A 13322-nucleotide genomic window follows, 5' to 3' on the forward strand; every position below is an offset into this window, starting at 1 on the left:
TCATGTTTTTTGTTGCTTCATCTTCCATGTCTTCTATTTGCTCTCCAAGCCACTATCATCTGGCTTCTGTTCCCCATTACACAGAAACCGCTCTCACTAAAGTCAGCTCTTTCCTGTCCCTTGATATCTCTGGTTTCCAGAATACCACTCACTCCTGTTTCTCCTCCCACCTCTCTGACTGCCCTTTCTCAGGCCTCTGCATGGGCTCCACATCCTCCATCTTCCCCTTACATGAAGGAATTGCCCACAGTTCTGTGTTTATACCTGTTCTCACTCTACAACTCTATTTTGGGGATCTGTCCTTCCATTTGACAGTTGCCACCTGCATAGGGTTGAATAGTGCTACCCCAAATTAATTTCTTCCTGGAACCTCAGAAGGTGGGCTTATTTGAATATAGGTTGCTGTTGTTATAATTAGTTAAGATAAAGTCATAATGGAGTAGGTGGTAGTCTTATAAGAAGGGGAAAAGAGACAGAGAGACAGACACACAGGGAGAACACCATGTAACAATGCAGACAGGAATTGGAGTTATGTAGCTTCAAACCAAGGAGCACCAAGGATTGCTGTCACAGACCAGAAGCTAGAAGAAGCAAGGAAGGATTTTTCCCAAGAGCCTTCAGAGAAGTCATGGACTGCCACATTGTGACTTTTGACTTTTAGTCTCCAGAAATCAATGTGTCAGTAGGACCAGGGTCTCTCTGAAGGTTCTAGGGGAGGATCCTTCTTTGCCTCTTCGTAGCTCTGGTGGTTGCTGGCAGCCTTGGCATTCCTTGGCTTGTAGATGCATCACTCCATTCCAATCTTTGCCTTTGTTATCACATGATGTTCTCCCTGTGTGTCTGTGTCCAAATTTCCCTCTTCTTATAAGGAAGTCGGTCATATTGGATTAGAGATCACCCAAATCCAGCATGACTCATCTTAATCTGATTACATCTGCAAAGACCCTCTTTCCAAATAAAGTCACATACATAAATTCCAGGTGGACATGAATTTTGGGGGGACTCTTCAACCCAGTATAGTGACTTTTGATTGCAGATTCTTTTGTATCTTTTGAATTTTGCATATCAAATATATTAGTCACTTACTAGGTACTCGATACCTATTTGTTGGATATATTTTGACTCCATTTAATTGCAGAAGATTCGAAATCTCTAAAGCAAAGCACAGCATCAACAACCAGGCCTTCTGCTCCAACACTGCCTCCCTTCTCTTCAAAGCACACATTCTGGAGGTCATAGACCCCCAAAGGGCAGGCCAACTCCGTTTCATTACCAGTGCAACTGTAATACCTGGTTCTCAGTAAATGGATACATAGATGAGAAGAGATGAATATTCCCTTTAGATTTGAATGGCCTTTTGGAAATCATTTTGAGCACTGGCATATTTAGGCATAAAGAATTATAAGTGACAAAGATAATAAGATACATGTATATGTGTTTTCATATTATTAAGCCCTTTTGCATATAATTTTATCCGATCCTCACACACACTTAAGAGAGAAGCTGAACCTCAAAGAAATCAAGTTTCTTGCTCAAGTTCATGGGCTAGTAATTGGCTGTTTAGAGCGCAAATCTCCTTGCTGCTTGTTGGGTTCCGAGTCTTTTTCTGCTTTCAACAAACAAGTTTTGATGAAACACAGCCCTTCTTTATCTACTCAACCCAGTCTATCATGAAAGAAATTTCAGCAAGGAAAAAAGACCATATTTCTCTTTGAAAATAACAAGAAGATACACTTGAAAACAAGAAAGTGAAATTCCGATTTGATATGAGAAAAGGTAAACGAAGTTTTTTCCCTAAGTTAACAGCTAACATTGGAATATTTAAATATTAAACATGTAATATTTAAAGCATTTGTTTAAAAAAATTGGCCCTGAGATGTTCAGCTCAGATTATTCCCAATTATTATTTAACAGATTTTAAACATTTCCATTTCTCTATTTCCTCCTTATGACATACTATCATCATTGGTAACATTTTTAATGAAGTTCCTAATACAAATAAACTTTTTCATCTGTATGGTCTATATCAAGGGCTGGCAAACTATGGCCTGTTTTTGCACAGCCCGAGAGCTAAGTACGGTTATTACATTTATAAGGGTTGTAATAAAAACAACGTGTGACAGAGACCGTATGTGGCTTAGAAAGCCTACATTACAGAAAAAGTTTGCTGAGCCCTGGTCTATATTCATATATATATACATTTTTTAATGCCTACAGCACCTGGTCTTCCTAGGTGGTCTCCTATCCAAGTACTAACCAGGCCTGACCCTGCTTAGCTTCCAAGGTCAGACAAGATCAGACATGTTCAGGGTGGCATGGCTGTAGTATATTCATATTTTTATATATAAAAATATTTTAAATTCCTGGGCCAGACATTATGGCATCATCTGTCTGTCTGTCTCTCTGTCTATCTCTGTCTATCTATCTATCTATCTGTCTGTCTATCTATCTATCTATCTATCTATCTATCTATCTATCTAATCATCTATTTATCTATCATCTGTCTATCACTTATCATCTATCTGTCTGTCTGTCTGTCTGTCTATCATCTATTCCCTCCTTCATCCTACATAGGGTTCTATTGAAGTAGATGAACTTCCAAAGTTCTGAATCTTCTGCAAAATAAGGTCCTTCAGCTGGGTAGTCATGGCATCCACGGCTTAAAAGTTGATAGAGAGAAGGCAGACTTGAACTGTCTGCTGCGTTCAATGAAAGGTAATGAGAAATGACGAGAGGCACAGAGGACAAAAGCCAATTTGAAAGAGCAACCTCAGCTAAGAAAGACAATTTACAATTTATATAGAGCTTCGTATTTTCCAAGTGTATTTTAATTCTCTTTTATCAATTTTTCAATAACTCCTTGATGGCCTGTGTTATGTTAATGACAGAAAAACGAATGAAAAAATAGTGGTCTAAGTAGATGTTAAGCAGTGGTCTAAATTTTTTCTCTGGTGCTATATTGATACAGATTTTAAATATTCCTGCTTTCTCCTAGAGGTGATCAAATTATGTTCTGCTAGCCATCACTATTCTGATGCCTTCCTCTGAGATTTGAAAGTGGTCCTTAATCTCGAAGGGCTCCTCAATTAAAGTGGAGATTCGAGAGCTGGAAGAGAGAAGAGCAGGGCTGGGAGAGAGGGCAAATAGAAAAGATGAGTTTTGTCGCAAATCTGGGCCATCTCCATTTGCTTTGCCCAAAGACCCACTTAAAGTCTGGTTTATGGGGACTAGGGGTTGGGGTGGAGGAAAGTGGAGGGGAAGTGAGTGGAAGGAAAACAACATACAGGAATCCCCATGCTTTTCTAAAGTTAAGCTTTATGCCACTTCACTTTTGTAAAAAAACTGCATCAGTACAGACGGTCCCCAACTTAGGATGGTTTCAACTTTACGATGGTGCAAAAGTGACATGTATTCAGTAGAAAACAGCCAGGCTAAGCTTCGATGTTGTGGGTTAGGTGTATTAAATGCTTCTAGCCACAGATTTCTGCTGTCCAACACAGTAGTCACTAGGTCATTTAAATAAGATTTAAAATTCAGCTCCTGAGTTGTACTAACCACATCTCAAGTGTACAACAGCCACATATGGCTAATGGCTACTGTAATGAACAGTGAAGATCAGAAACCATTTCTATTACAGCAGAAAGTTCTATGAACAGCACCACCCTAGATCTCCTGCATCACCCCTTGAACTAATTTTTCATGCACTACCATCCTGTTGAGTAAATTAATAAATCCTTAAGTTTTTTACTTCCTTGTCATTCCCCTGCTTCTCCCCTTCTCCCTTTCTGCATCTTATAAGGATACTCATCACTGGATTTAGGGCCAGCACTGGATCAACCTACCATCTACCTGTTTTTGCTCTTATACCAACTGAGAAGCACAGCTGGAAAATTGATTGGACAGAGTACTTCATGCTCCTCATCTATAATATGGGGATAATAATAAGATTGAATGAGATCATGCCAAAAATGATCAACAAAATGTTTGGCAAATAGTAGTAGCTCAATAAATTTTAGCTATTATTATTATTATTATAATTATTAAATTTTAAACCTCAGCTGGACCTTTGCATTATCCACCATCTCTCTACTTTTTCCCAATAATTGCATTCCCACCCCTTCCTATGTTGAAAGAGAAAAGACATGCTTCCTGTCCCTCCAAAAAAGTTTTATTATATTCTTCTAGGTCGGTGGGAGAAAGTTTTCTTTGTGTTAAGTAATTCTTTGTCAAATAAGGTATATCTACTTTAAGGTGATGCTTTTTAGTCTCTAAAACTGGTGGTAATTCTCCTCTTCTAAGATAAGAAAAACAAAGTATAATCTCTGGAAGTGCCTCTTGGTTGGGTGCTATGCTACATTGGTTTCCTGTAGCTCCTCCAACAAATCATCACAAATCTGGTGGCTTAAAACAACAGAAATTTATTCTCTTACTGTTTTGGAAGCCAGAAGTCTGAAGTTGAGGGGTTGGTAGGACCACGCTCCTTCCAAAGGTTTTAGGGGAGAATTCATTTCTTTCTTCTTCCTGCTTTTGGAGGCTCCAGGCACTTACTTCCCAGCTGTGGCAGCATAACTCCAATCTCGGTCTCTGCCTTCACAACGCTTTCTCCTCTGTATGTGTCTCTGTGTCTTCTCCCCTTCTCCCCTTCTGCATCTTAAAAGGACAGTCATCACTAGATTTAGGGCCAGCTGTCTCATTTGTACTTGTGGAATTGTTATTTACGGAGACTGAGTGATGACACAGATTGGTCAATGCCATTGAAAGAAGAATTAATTACTTACATTTCCCAAGAGAATGGGGTATATCATGCCATTCAGGGCCATCTGTCAGCAGGGGAAGGAGAGTACTAGGTTTGGCTGGGAGGCAAGAGCAGGAGAGGAAATTCTAAGCTCCAACCTTTATTGGAGTTTTTGTGGAAAAGGCAGGCAGGGCGGGGTAAATGTTTTAGGATTGGCTAGTTTAAATAATTCTGGCAGGTGTTGGACTATAAGGGTGGTCTCTAGTTGCCTGGTACCTGGCCCTGGGATGATTTAGGACAGGTGGAATATTGGCTTGGTGCGAGAGAATTTGATAAGGCGGTGAATTTGATAAGGGGCCATAGGTTCAGGGGTAATTGGTTTGCACATGAAAAGTGTGCTGCTGGGCAAATGTTATTATCTTTAGGAATTGGAGACCTAGGAGTCTCTGCCGGGGTCTGTAAGGTCTCTAGAGGCCAAAGCATCAAGAATACAGAAAATAAGGAAATATAGTTAATATAATTGGCTTTGCAGTGAATGGATGCCAGAGACAAATGCACCTGGGTAATCCACGATGATCTCACGTCCAGGTCCTTAACTGAATCACATCTGCAAAGATACTTTTTCCAAATAAGATCACATTCACAGGTTGTGGGTAGACATGGCTTTTTAGGCGGGCTACTATTCAACTCTTCACCAGCGCCCTACTAAGCAGATATCTCTCAGATAGAGTCTCCTACTGTTCTGGGTCAACTTCCTGTCATTTCTTGACTGGATGATCATAAAATTTTCCTTCTCGCCCCATCTGCTCTACTCTGCCCATCCTTTGGGTAGCCTCCAAATAATCTTTCTAAAATGTAAAACTGACCACATCACTCCCCTGCTTAAAAAGCATGCTTCTAAAACATGGGACTGCATCAACACTATTTCTGAGTTTTGCAGAAAATACGTTGTAAAGGAAACATTTCCAAGCTTTCGAACTACAGAGAATTTGCTCCAATTTACAGATTAGAGCAATTTAAACACGTTCATCTGGGTGAGGGCTGTGCATAACCACCAACTCTGATGCCTGAATTAATGACTTAGTATCATGCACTCCAGCTTCTATCAGCAGCTTTATGTAATTGGATGCAAATTAAATATGTGTACTTAGTAAAGTGAATTGGAAACTTCCTATACTCTCAGAGGAAACAAATTTCCAAATGTTCAATATGGCCATCCAATTCCCTTACACTCTAGCATGAGATGATTTTTTTGAGTCTTCCACACTTCATCATAAATTGAGAACAATGAACTGTCCCTATCCATAAGCCTGCGCAGGATGAAGAAATGGATAGCCCAGGCCCAAACTTAATTCATCTGAGACCATGCAAATCTGCTTTACTTCAGTCAATGCAAAAAAAAAAAAAAAAATCAAGTTAAATGAGCACTATTTTGCAAAGATAACTATATCTCAGGGCTCCTTATAAAATGCTAATCCTTAAGGATGTACTGGGAGTCACCACCTGCTGGATCACTTATTTTTTCAAAATCACTAAAAAGATTCTCAATGATTCATGAGCCTTCCCTACTGGAAAGCAAATCACATTTTAAAAAATATAATTCTATCTCCGAAGCCCAGACAATCAAGGTTTAAGACACGAATCAGAGAGTCTCGAAGTTATCGTCGTTGAACCTTTCTCATCAGGCCTGTTGAAGGCAGCTCTGTGATGCCCTGGCATGTGTCACTCTGGGGGCTAAGGGTGGGACTGAGCTCTTCATTGTGCCTCATTATAGCTCAACTTTTCTCTGATTTATTAATTCTCTTGAGATAGCAAGTGATAGAAATTGAACTCGAACGAGCATAATGTAATAACAGAATGTTTTTATTGACTCGGTACCTGAGAAGTTTAAAGAATGGTTTAGCTTTTGTCACGATTGAATTCAGGGGCTTAAACAAATGTCATCAGGATATGGCTCCTTTATCCATCTTTCATTGTCTTTTCTTTAATGTTGGCTTCATTCTCAAGATGCCAATCTCTAGGTGGTACCCTGGCAGCTCCAGGCTTACTTCCTACAGACTTAGCAACCTCAGTAGAAAAACTGGTACTTAGTTTCTCCAAAATCTCCCCTCCCCCAAAATCCTAGGATTGGCTCTCATCAGGCTAATTCAGGTCACATTTTCATCCCTAAACCCACCCTAGTGACTGGCAGACGTGAGTCACTAGCTCATACCGGCAGCCAGGGATGGAGTAGCCACTGAATGCTGACTTATTGTTTACAATTTGTCTCTGTTTTGAAAGCTTAGAAATGTGTTCTTTGTGCTATACACTTGGCTTAAAACACCCAGTGTACCACTCCATGCTAACCCCGACACATTACTCATTGTAGGGTCTGTTTGCAAAGATTTGTTCTTAGTTTACAGCCATACTACCCTGAACAAGCCCGATCCTGTCTGATCTCAGGAGCTAAGCAGGGTCGGGCCTGGTTAGTACTTGGATGGGAGACAACCTAGGAAGACCAGGTGCTGTAGGTGTAAAAAATAAAAAAAAAAAATAAGAGATTGTAAACTGACAATGTCCTTGCAATCTGTGAGGTCAACCAAGGGTTGCCTCGTCTAAAAAAAAAAATTTGCTCTTCGGGACTGAGTCATTCACACAATCCTGTCTTCATCTTTGTGGGCTCACTGGAGAAATCTAAGGTAAGATATTTGAATGGAAAGATATCTTCGAGTCCATCTTCTTTCCCATTGGTTGATTGAATCATTTCCTACCATTTTTTGAAGATGGTCATGCAGTTTTGTTTAAGCACTTCCCCTGGGAGGAAAGTCACTATTTAGAGATTTCCCAGCCCCTTTCATAGCAGAATAGTTTGTATCATGAGAAAGTTCTCTCTCATATTGATCTAAAGTAGCTTTCTTTCTAACACCTGTCTCTTCTTAAAGCAACAAAGCAAGTTTTGAGGAATCAATCCTTTGCGCCTCTTTTTAGTAATAGATCAGAGTTTGCACTTCAAACAATTTTGGGTGTCTCTTTATGAGTCAAAGGCTCATCATCTTTATTTCAGATCAGTAACAAGGCATGTTTCTGGAATGTGTATATATGGTTTTGGTATAAACAGTTCCCAAATGCATGTATCAACCTGACAAAGTCTAGACTCAAGAGTTTGTTTCAAGAAGGAAAAAAAAGCCATTTATGATAGAAGGAATTGCAAGCCTATAAATTGTGCTGAAGTATGTTTATATTACTACATTAGAGTTTAAATAAAGTAATGTAAGCGTAAACCAAACTATAAGTTGTAGCTGTAGAAGCAACCTCAGAGAGTCATTTGAAAGGACAGGTCACACTTGCTTTGATTGTGGACACAAGCAAATACACATTTCCAAGCAGATGGTCGGCACTTCAGGACATTGCTTCTAGGGGGTAAAATTTCATCATTACCTTTCCCATCTTGAGAAACTGAAGTTCAAAGAGATGCACAACTGCCTCCAGTGATACAGGGCCCTCATTTTAGAGGCCAGGAATACTCGTGACCACTGTGACCTAATCCAGGTGATAACTTGACAGCTGATTCATACGACCCTTTTGACTCAGGCCAGTACCTGAAATCAATTTGCCATCTCATGAGGCAAGCTCACCTGAGAGTGCCCATATTAGCTGTGAATTTTCATCAGCTTCTTAAAGATGTCTGTGGCATGCCCTCTGGCCCTCCCCCACCCCACGAGTACCTAGAACTCCCAAATCACAGTTCAGCCAGCAGTAAAGTGTTTTAGAGAATCAGGGACGTCATTTGCTCACTGATTTTTGGCTTAGGCTAAGGGTCAAGCAGTCAGAAAAGGAGGACGAAGGGGCCAAAGTGACATATTCAAGTAATGCACTAAAAACAACTCCAAGAAAATGATGTAAGAAAGTTTGTGAGACTTATAAGCAAAATCAATGCTCTCTATAAAATTTCATAGCCATAGATTAAGTAAATGTAACTTTAAGGCTAATTGCTTTATGCCATACGTGTATGATTACAAATAAATCTATATATCAAATGTATATCATTAAGACCTATAATCTATTAATATAGATGCTGGAACTATTTGGAATCCTCACTGAATATTAGACAGGAGTAAAAATGCACAGATGGTATAGGCTGGTGGCTCAGAGATGTAGATAAGTGTCATTGTCCAGACTCCTGACATATCTCACCTGGACCACTTTACTTAGCTCTCAATTAATCTCTCTGCCTCTTGCCTTTCCTTTCCCTAATCCATCCTCTCCAGGGCCATGATGGCAATCTTTGCTGAAAATACTTCTGTGAATCCTCAGTGCCCCTGGAATAAAGACACTTTTTTCTTTTTAAGGCAAGGCAACCCTTGCCTTAAAAAAGATTGCAAGGACCTTGTCAGTTTACGATACTTTATTTTTTATTTTTTATGCCTATAGCACCTGATCTTTCTAGGTGATCTCCCATCCAGGTACTAACCGGGCCTGACGCTGCTTAGCTTCTGAGGTCAGACAGGATCGGGCTTGTTAAGGGTGGCATGGCTGTAGACAAAGACCACACTTCAATATGTCATTTGGGACTCTGAAATCTGGCCCTCACATACGCTTCTAACTCTGTCTCCCACCATGTCACCAAACAACAAATACTTCCTCTTTATGTTAGGATCCACCCGGACTCTCTTGTTCATGAAATCCCTACAGAAATCGGCTTTAAATCAGAATTCTGTGAGGGCAGGTTGTATTTTCCTAAGATGGCCATGCCTACGTGTGTATCCCATTCTATATGCTCCTCTTACAGTGTGACTGGCATTTATCCCACTGAGATGTGAGTCTCTCTCCTCGAATCTGGGCGAAGGCTATGCTCACCTCGATCAATGGAGTATAATAAAAGAAAGCTGTGTGACTCCCAGGCTAGGTCATAACAAGGATACAGATTTCGTCTGGCTCTCTCTCGGGATGCTCACACTTGGATCTCAGCCACCGAATTGTGAGGAAGCTCAGGCCACAGGGAGAGGCCATGTGTCAACAGCCCCAGTTAGGCCCTCAGCTGACAGGCAGCATCAACTGACACATAAGAACAAGCCCTCAGATGATTCCTGCTCCCAGCCTACAAACCTTCCAGCTGAGGCCCCAGTCCTGTGGAGCAGAGATAAAACTGTGCTCTCTCTATGATCTGTGTCTCTGATCCACTGGAATTGTGAGAGATAACAAATAATAGTTACTGCTTTTAGTCACTAAGATTTGGAGTCACTTGTTATGCAGCCATAGTTAACTAATACACTGCTGCTTACCCGGTTTTACCTGCACCAGGTAATAGATCTTGGTTATTGGTAGTTAGTATCCAACTCTCTATGTAAAGGTATCACCAGTGGCCTTTTAAATTATGGATTTTATAGGAAAAAATGGGATATTTTAATCCTAAGAAATAAAGGGCATGTGTATGCGTGTGTGTGTATGTGTGTGTGTGTGTGTGTGTGTGTGTGTGTGTGTATGAGTGTTTAGTATCTCAAGCATAAATAGATATAGCAGAATACAAGTGCTGGTCGGTGGAGTTCCAATTATAACTATCAATTCCCCTTTACTGAGTCCTGGTGACGAACATTAGCCATCGCAGTGTTCAGGAGAAAGGCACACATGGCTTTATTTCCTGTATTTGCACTTGAGCTGCCCTGCTATTCTGTCCTGTGAGATTCTTTTCCCAGGTTGTTTGTTGTGGCCTTGGTGGCTTCTTGTTTAAGGATCTTAGTACTGTTTTCGGATCTGAGTCCATGACTGCTCGGCTTGGCTTCAAGTTCCGAAGCTTCGTTTGCTGACTTGATGATGATTTCTTTACTTCATTAGTGATCTGACTCATTCTTAGTGTTTACATAGTGTCCTTGTGCAGACGTTCCAATGATTTTGTTTTCCGATTATCTAATTCCCGGGTTGATTTTCAATGCTTTTAGTCAACCAACGTAAGTACTCCATGGCTTTGCCATGTTCCGTGGGCAGCTGATGTTGAGTTTCTTCCTTTTCTTTCTTCTTCTCTGGCTGAAGGTCCCTGGGCAAACACGGACGTGCCCATTGTGCTTCTTGCTAATTATTGCTGTGGTTAAGGGTGACAGAAAAGATCATGGTCAAAACAGGCTTAGAGAATATTGGAAGGTCAGTGAGTCTTCATTGCACAGCTGAGGGTTAACTGATATCTGTCTCAGAGCCTGGACACCCAGGAGATCAACTCATCATTGTATTAACAGTGAGGAATCAGAATAAACATAATCTACCAATAATGCCTATTTTCTCACACATATTTTAATTGAAATGAAATGAGGATGTATCTAATTTGGGGCGATTTCAATGAGTTTAAGTCAAAATAATGGACCCTACTGTGAAGACCTGACTTTTTAAGAGCCAGCAGGCTGTCAGCTTGCCTGTCCTCCTTCCCGCCTCCGCCCTTCGGCCCCGCTCAGCATTGTCGCTGAGTGGAATAGAAAGCACAGCAGAATCGGCTGCTGGCTGGACATAGGTCTTATTTTCCAGGCTAATGGTTTTTCCAGGGAGAAAGCTCCTTGCTGATTCGGCTCTGACGTCTTCCTGCTGCAGGACGGAGCAGCTGAGAGCTGGGCCCGAGGTCCCACAGAACCAAATCCAAACCCCGCCCCTCCCACTCACACCCTGGACGTGGACAAATCACCGAACTTTCTAAGCCTCGGTTTCCTCTCTCTCAGATGAGGATGGTCGTGCCAGCCCTCACGGGATCCTTGTGAGCAGTAAATGAGGCCACGCCGGTAAAAAGCGAAGCAGAGAGCCTGGTTCCTGGCATGCTCTCAGTAAATGCTAGTCGTTAATAATCCTCAACTATCAAAGCTGTAAGAGACTGTGACAGACCATTCTTTGCAAATTTCTCATTTTATGAGCGAGGCAACCGAAGACCAGAAAGGTTCGAGATGACTCGTTCAAGGTCACATAACTAGTTAGAGCAGAATCTAGTAATCAGAACCAGAGCTGGCCTAAACCCCAGACAAAAAGTGAATGAGAATGAGGAGACAACGTGTATATCAAAGGAGTCAAAAAGTTTGTAGGTGTCTGACAATTACTGTACTTAAAACAAATTGTTTTCAATGTGGAAAAATGTACATGACATAAAATTTACCGTTTTAACCATTTTAAGTATACAGTTCTGTGAGACCATTACCACCATCCATCTCTAGAACTTCTTGGGTTTCCCCAGACTGAAACTCTGTACCATTAAACAATCATTAAAGAAACTTTGAATCAGAAAAAAAAAAAAAATTGTGAATTGGGAAAATAAATTTCCAGGGTATCTTATGACCTAAAATCTCACCGGTCTTCCTCTTTACCTTCCACTGTTAGTGGGCATTGCATTGTTCTCGGTCACTTTTTCTTAGGAAGCTTTATTCATCTTGGGGCTGTGGGGGCTTGGTTTTCCGCTCTCCATCCCTGGGTGTGCCCCCTCTCTGCCCTGGGCCAGCTGGACAGGAGCCGCGGACTTGAGCCTTTACAGCATGTGCTCTCGCTCCCCCGGTCCCAGGATTCTTCGGTCACTGTGATCCCTCGTATAAAGATTTTGGTGCTGATGCCAAAGCAGTGATTAAGGGAAGCAAGAGTTGCGCCCTCTCTTCACAGGAGGGGGCCGAATCCGGTATGATCCATGGAGAAAAACAGCCTCGAAACAGTAGCTGCAACTCACACTGAGGAAAGCAATCAGGACACAAAAACAGCTGAAGTCGTCAGAGATAAATCTACACGTCTGCAACTCCAACTCCTGCTGCTGGCTGAGCTACAAAGCCACAAAGGCTGAGAGGTCTGTTTATGCATGAGCTCTGGTCCCCTGTCTGAGCTCTCTCTTCTCTTACTGGAATGGTTTCATACCAGGCTTGATACTTTCAAAGCCAGATGTGCATCCAGACCAATCCAGTGGCCATTTCACATGCCTCCCTCTTTGTCACTGAGATCTAAAGTAGGATGGTTGTTTGGAGGTTGGAGAGCTAAAGGAAAGAGAAGATTAAAGGGTCTAAACTGGTGATGCATCTTGGAGCATAAACCTACAAGATGCCATTGGTAAGAGGAAACAATTATAATAACTAAGGAGACACCAGGTCCATTTGCCCACAGCTGTGATTCCATGATGCTGGTGACCAGAGAGAGGCTCACAGGGGATCAAGCGGAGGGAATCCTGAAAATGACTCAGGCTGGGCTTGTCCTGCTTCCCCAAGGAACCACCAGCAGGTTCAGCCTCATCACCGGAAATGTTCAGAAAACCTGCACGCCCCACCTCACCTGCCAACGCTGGGTCGTGTCATAAGCCTTTGAACCATTCTCCAGGTTCCTCTCCTTGGAATTGTTAGCGCTTCTTAATCATTTACCCCCTTTACATCTCAATCACTCATTAAAAAAACCTGAATTCTGCCATGGTACTATTAATAAGGATAATAGCTTAACTATATGTGCTTACTAAGTGCCAGCATTGTACTAAGCACATGCACTTAAAACACATTTTACCTTTACGACAATCCTATCAAACAACTATTGTCATTATTGTACCATGTGGAAACTGAGGCACTGTGCAGATAGATAAGTGACTTGCTTCTGTCACACAGGCAGGAAGCAGAGGCTG

General features: G+C 41.5%; 2 pseudogenes; one reads left to right on the forward strand and one right to left on the reverse strand.

Annotated features, from left to right (window-relative positions):
* Nucleotides 1-2208: 2208 nt before the first annotated feature.
* Nucleotides 2209-2327, reverse strand: LOC112482874 (annotated as a pseudogene).
* Nucleotides 2328-7129: 4802 nt separating this feature from the next.
* LOC112482870 lies at nt 7130-7248 on the forward strand (annotated as a pseudogene).
* Nucleotides 7249-13322: the final 6074 nt, after the last annotated feature.

This window comes from Pteropus alecto, unplaced genomic scaffold (assembly GCF_000325575.1).
Source record: "Pteropus alecto unplaced genomic scaffold, ASM32557v1 scaffold176, whole genome shotgun sequence".
Taxonomy (NCBI): domain Eukaryota; kingdom Metazoa; phylum Chordata; class Mammalia; order Chiroptera; family Pteropodidae; genus Pteropus; species Pteropus alecto.